At 28.9% G+C, this 7059-nt stretch overlaps 1 long non-coding RNA gene across 1 annotated transcript in view; it reads right to left on the bottom strand.

The window, feature by feature from the left end:
* Positions 1 to 3356: 3356 nt before the first annotated feature.
* The window catches only part of LOC139426260 (uncharacterized), a 6710-nt gene continuing 3007 nt past the window's right edge, over positions 3357 to 7059 (bottom strand). Inside the window, exon 2 of the long non-coding RNA XR_011637505.1 lies at positions 3357 to 3856. This is a non-coding gene — a long non-coding RNA (uncharacterized lncRNA). The remainder of the gene's footprint in view (positions 3857 to 7059) is intronic.

Here is a 7059-nt window from a genome sequence, read left to right on the forward strand (position 1 = left end):
AATTCGATATAATATTAAACTTGGAAAAATTCATAATTGTAATTTAAGATGGGGTAAGAAAAAGTTGGATTTCTTTTTATGTTTAANAGTTTTTTACGTTGAATCAAACGAGACTGCATCCACAGAGTGAATAGTTTAAAAGTTAAAATCATTAAATGAGTAAAAAGTATTTCCGCTGGCATATAATTATGTACACTTATTACATTATTATTTACAGTGAATATTTTCCGATGTAATTTTCCTGCTGAAATAAATGGGGATAAAATTCACGTCGATAAAGATAAATAAGCTTTAAATTATAAGGAATTTATTTATAATAAATACAATTAGTTAAAGGAGTTTTTTGTAAGAAAAAAAAACCATCACGACTCTTGAAAAATCAGTCCTTTTGATTTGTCGGCTTTCATTTGATAGAGCTAGAAAAAAAATGCACAGTAAACAATACTTTTCTTGTTTATGAGGGTGACGTGAGATGATAAATAAGCGCAATTAGAAGATGGTACTTTCTGTTGCTAAAACTCTTTATTTCTTTATCTTGACCATTGCTGTTTCATCTCAATTCAGGGTTTAAAAAAAAATTACGTACTAAAATTTACGACTAGTGAAAAAGTTAATGTAGGCACGTGCCCTATTTTTTTACACAACCCTTTTAAATTTTTAACTATTCATGCTATTGACTCGTGTATAATATCGTAATTGGTTCATTGCGAAAAAAGTACATAGGAAACATTGCTTCCCTTGTTTAGATAGTTTTGTCAATTGTGTAAAAAAGTATAATTTTGTATTTTTTCTGCAACTATTTCTATTACTAAAAACCATTTGTGAGATCGTCTTAAGATAGATTTCATCCTATTTAGTGGAGAAAAAAAATCGAAAACAATACCTCACTTGCTTTTCTAGAAGAAATTCATTTCTCTTTCTTCCTCATATTATTCCCATCTTGCTTAAAAAAAAACGAGAAAAGCTTACAGAGCACAGAAGGGCGAGTTTTCAAATATCATGGGATAACAAAGCTATACACTGAAATTCCCTAATTTTCAATTCTTTTTAATGCATAAAGTGTAACAAAAAAAAATCGATATAATATTAAACTTGGAAAAATTCATAATTGTAATTTAAGATGGGGTAAGAAAAAGTTGGATTTCTTTTTTTCTTTTTATGTTAAAACAGGTCAAAAGTTCTGACTAGCGAAGGAAAACTAAAATATTTTTAAAGAATGTTCTACACAAACTTTTGCAAAGCAAAACGAAATTCTCACTTTATGGAAAGTTAAATTTTTTTTAAATCATATTTTTACTGTAAAAGTCAAGGCAGAAACAAGAGGAGGGTATTTTATTTTATATCCGCCAACCGAATTCTTGAGTTTATGACTTCCAATGTTCAACTCGCGGAGGAGTTTTTGATGGATTTGCTTTGTATGGAGAGGAAAACCTCTCACTTTTAGCCTGACAGCAAGTGGAATTTAATTCAGGATCCATCTGCCTATGTGGACTTTTTACATCAGCACAGTGATTGGTGCGAGTCAGATGCAAATTCGTATCAACCAGTCATCTTTGGAATTCGAACCCGGGTTACCGTATTGGCAGGTTAGCTCTTTATCCCGTGAGTAAGCGGATTTTCTTACGCTTGCATTAGGTTTTAATTTTTTTATTAGTAAGCTGTTAACGTTTGAAATAATAGTTTTAAACAGCGCCAATCAGGACATTTATAACATTTTCCCTCCAAGTTATGAAAAAGTTCAATTTGAATGAGATAAAAGTATCTAACGTTCGTTAATCACAATAAATATAATTAGAATTTTTTTAAAAGTGATTTGAATAAGGAAATAAAAGTCTCGAATCAAGTTTCCAAAACGTAAGCTCCAAAGCGTAGCGTAAACTTTCGCCTTTGGGGAGAAAAAAAGTCAATTTACCACCATTAGCGAAAGAATTTTTATTCTTTAGTTAGTGAAACGCCTTTACTGCCAGGCTATTGAGGTTTTCGTACTGATCTAGTTATTTATAGATCAACTTGACTAGATCTTTCACTAATTTTTCCTGTGGGTCAATTATCACTTCAAATTTTCTCTCTTTCTCTTTTTAATTCATTTGAATTGGTTGAGCTTTTTAAAATGCGAGATTTTGTGCCTGAGGAACAACTCATTAATAGTATAAAATATTTTAGACTTTTCTATACAGTTTCATTTTTTTGGATTTGTTATTATTTTCAATACACTTGAGTTATTTTATGATACAAAACTCAATAATCTTTAGAGGAAGGATTTAAAAAAAAAGTATGAACAAGAAGACTTTTCACTATTTTAACATTTAGCAAATGCCGCAAAAAATCTTATGCGATTGTAATTTATCTCTTTATCATTTGACTTAAAAATAATTGAAATTAAATAATCGATAATATCAAATTTGTTAAATATGATGAATATAGGGACCAAATATTTATAATTTTTAATTCATTAAAAAAATCTTTTCAGCTGCAATGCTTATTCAATTTTTATATTTCAGAATAAACGAATATAACTTTTTAATTTTTCATTAAAGAAATACTAAACAAAATTACAAATACTAATCTTATAAATATTTTTGTTGAGTGTATATTAATAAATTTTTATACAAATGAATAAAATAATTATTAATGTAAAAAAAATAATGAGGAATTCAGTATTGAAGATGATTAAAATTGTGTATAAAATGTTTTATGGTGGCTAATAAAATCAATAATTGAGTTCTTTGTCAGAAACTTAGTATTTTCAAATGATTATAGAAAATGTTTATAAGTGTTTATTTGATGATTTTATGCATAATTATAATAAACTTTCAACATGGAGAGAAAAGAAAAAAAAAATATTTATTTTAGAAAAAAAAATTTTAAGTCCTTAAAACGTACTTATTTTTTGTTGAAAAGTTGATTGCGCTCCCCGTTGAAGATTATATTGTTAATATTCTCGAACTAAAAATCGAATATTATGATTATTAATAATCAATCGAATTATTTATACATTTTCTACACACCATCGCAACTTTAAATTCTTAAGTCTGATATGACTCAACTATTTTACTAATATAGTCATTTTTTATATACATTAAAGTATATACTACCCTGTTCATGTGCAAAAAATCACTTTTATCTGTAATTTATATAGAAACGATACTCTGTCTTATAAAATCTGCCAATAAAACCTTCGTCTTATGAAGTATTATTTCCAACAAAATGTTATAACCAACATATCTTCTACGAAAGGGTAATTTAATTGTTTGTATAGCAAAAATGTAGTCTGGAGTTTTAATAATTTCCGAGGAAAAATTGGGAAAGTTTATCTTTGGTGTTGAGTCAAAACAATGTGCAACTAGCAATTGCAATTTATTTATTAGAATGAAATTTATTCATCGAAATTATACAGCTTTTTCAGCTCTGCACTGGTAATAGGCTTTCCATGTTCCAAAAGAATATAATCTTTTAAAATCTTCGGTATATCGAGCTGGTCGACACCACACGGAAGCTGAAGGCATGTCGCCAGTTGCCGACGAACGGAACACCTTGAAAGATGGCCTAGAGACCTTGGTCCTCTGGGTGAAATGACGTTTTCCTGCACATGACTTACATACCAATCCCATGCTGCAGTTACGACATTTATATCATAATGCTCATCAAATGATTCGATTGCTATGACTCTCTTTTTGAACTCCTCCTGACACAGGAATGGCTCTGTTATACTATTCCACAATAATTTCAGTGCATAGGGTCCTGTAGTTGGATTATTTCAGAATTTGCTAGAAAAAACAAACGCAGAGTTTGCAGAGAGCGGAATGTTGTAGATTTGTATCTATAGTCACTGTTCACTGTTATTGACATAGGAAAACTGTAACAGGAAAAAAAATATAATTTAGAATTACTTTAATATAAAAGTATAAATATTCCATGTATAAAATATTCCTTTCTCAATTCAACTTTAATCTTAAAATTTATGAATAAAAACAAGATAAATCTCTTTCGTCTTTTTTTTAAGGAAAAGAAATTTAAAATATTAATGCTAAATCTTATTTTATAAGTTTTAACAATAACTAGTGACAATTACCGCTTTAGGTTCCAAATATAGCATTTTCAAAGTTATAACACGTTATTACTTAGTAATTTTTTTTAGTTTTGTGTCTGTTACTTTGTTTCTCTCAGAACGTGGTCAAAATTTTAAATTGTGATAAGAAAAGATAGGGGTCCGTTCAGATATTGTGTAAGGTAATGGTTGAGGGGTCTTATTATTTGCTTCTTTTTACTGGCAAAGCTAGGGAATCGGTATAAGTAATGTTTATGTTAGACTTGTAAATCCCCTTACATATTCAATTTTCTTTTCAAAAGCAAAATTAAAAAAATTCACAAAAAATTAAAAATTATCCTTAAGCTCTTTTTCACAAGCGATGCAATTTTCACGAATTTTAAAATAAATTTTTCTCAAATTAAAGAAAATTTCAAAAATAAGTCTTTCTCCAGGTTTTATTTATTTTACTATTATACAACTACAACTGCAGTTGATTTTAATTACAATTTTATTGGCACTGCAATAGCATGACACAATATATTCAAGCATAAATTTTAAATAATTTTGAAAGTTATGATTCTAGGGCTGCAGTTCTGTCATAGCGCGAATTTCCGCTAAATTTTCCTCTTTCTTTCTAAAATCCGAGAATTTCTCAATATGCTTCGATTAACGCTAAAATTGCTTACAATTAGAATATTTTTCATTTTTATTTAACCGAATTTTTTGCATTCCTAAAGCCTCAAATTAAACATGTAAAATTGATTTTACATTTAAGAGTGTGAATCAGTTAGGGAGGGTGATAGACTGATGATTCTAGGAAAAAAAAAAGGTACAGGAAAAAAGGGTACGGAAAAAAAGGTCCCGGTAAAAAAGGTACCTGTGTAGGGAAAATTCTGTGGGGGAAAATATTTGAAATGAGAAGATTAGATTGAAGCACTTTTTGCTGTTCAGTGCATGTTTTTTTTTTTTCTTTTTTTTTTTCGTCATGCGCGTTTTTAAAGTCAATAAACATCCAACACATAAATCCTCCCAGCTTCCCCGATTGGCTACTTTAAGCCTCACATTAGCAACTTCTTCCCAAAATATAATTTAAAATAGAAAATAACACATTTTTCACTTTAAAAAATTACAAAAAAAATAAAGCATTATTGAAAATTTTAAATAGTATCTTCCCGCTTTAAAAAATAATCAAAGAAGAATAAATAAATGAAATAAAATCTTTTAAAAAAAAAGCGTAATACAACCAGCCCATAAGCGTAATAACCAGCCTTACCCTTCTCCTTACCTCAATGATCTGATCTGAATTATTACAGATAAAAAGAATATTCATTGAAACAGCGAGAAGCATTCATGCTGACCAGAAAGCGAGACGGGAAATATCCCTACAGATTTTCCCTATGGAGGGACCTTTTTTACCGGGACCTTTTTTTCCGTCTACCTAGCTAGACTGATTACCATCCTGAAGTCAGTAAGAATACAAAAGAAATAGGAAATAGAAAAGAAAAAAAAATTATAAACCAAATTTTTGACAGAAAAATTGGCGTACATGCTATTGCACAGGGAAACGCTCCACCCCCTGAGCCATCTCTGCTCTAATATATTTGTCTCTGGGCCAAGGGCTTTTTTGCGAAAGAATTATTGTATTTGATCAAATATTTCAAAAGATAAGATGTGAAACTTGACATATTAGGGTAAGAAAAATTTGGAACACTATAGCGGTTAAACTATAAAACCAGCTTTTTAAAACTTTGTTTACCTCCTATATTAAGATGATAAATCTAAATTTGTTGGAAAAAAAAGTATCTTAAAAAAAGTGCGTTTTCTATCGTCCAAAAAAGTATATTCCGCTACGGTTAAAATTATAATATCTATTATGAAAACTTATACATATTTCTAAAAAATTATTATTATCAAAACATTTTATAGAATGACCATCCGACCAGCAGTTCTAAAAATGCTCGGTTTTTTTTTTTTTTTTTTTTGTTTTTTTTTTTGTAAATATTACTAAAGTTTTAATTTTCTAAAGCAGCGGCTTTGCTTTTAATTTCCTTCAGCCCTAAATGATTAAACTTCCCTTGGCGGAACACTGACTTTTAAAAAAAGTTATTTAGCAGATGTGAATTTGCTGCGAATAATAATTTTTTTTTCATTCTTTCATCTATACCAGGGCCCGATTATTGCCTAAGGCACGGGCCTAGGGCCCACGCTTTCTGGGGGCCTCAAAAATTAGTTAAAAATTCCACAATATTNTATTTAGCACATGTGAATTTGCTGCGAATAATAGTTTTTTATTTTTTTTCATTCTTTCATCTATACCAGGGCCTGATTATTGCCTAGGCCCAAAAGGCACGGGCCTAGGGCCTTTCTGGGGGCCTCAAAAATTTCTTATCTCACAACTGCATCAGGGGGCAGTTGTTGTTTGGGAGTTTGACTCGGTAGTGAGGATACTGCAAAGGAATAATTTGTGATTTACATATTGATTCTGACATAGATTTGAATTTAATCATGAATATAAATTTTCAGTATACAAAAAATTAAAATTAACTTTATGATATTAATTTAATTTTAATGATAAAGCACAAGGTATAAAAAAAATAAAACAAAGGAAGGACGTAAAAGAGATTGATTTCTCAAATTGAATTTTATTTTATAATGACTTTGAATTTTAACAAGTCTTCTGATTTTTCTTCTTCATTCCAAGGTGAAAAATTAATTCAATTTTCATGATAAAGGACAAGGAATGAAAAAAATTAAAACAAATGAAGGAATTAATTTTCACTTTAAAATGACTTTTAATTTTAACAAGTCATCTGATTTCTCTGATTTAGTCTAAGATAAAAATTAAGTTTACATAAAAGGAAATATATATATATTTACACAAATTAAAATATATGTATATATATCTTCCAGCGTGCCATATTTAAATATGTTTCTTATTTAACGAAGTATAATCTAAACACATTGTTAATTCTAAAATTATAACCTAACATTTATTGTATATTAGAGTGTATTGTATATTAGAGTATATT

Source organism: Parasteatoda tepidariorum, chromosome 8, assembly GCF_043381705.1.
Source record: "Parasteatoda tepidariorum isolate YZ-2023 chromosome 8, CAS_Ptep_4.0, whole genome shotgun sequence".
Taxonomy (NCBI): domain Eukaryota; kingdom Metazoa; phylum Arthropoda; class Arachnida; order Araneae; family Theridiidae; genus Parasteatoda; species Parasteatoda tepidariorum.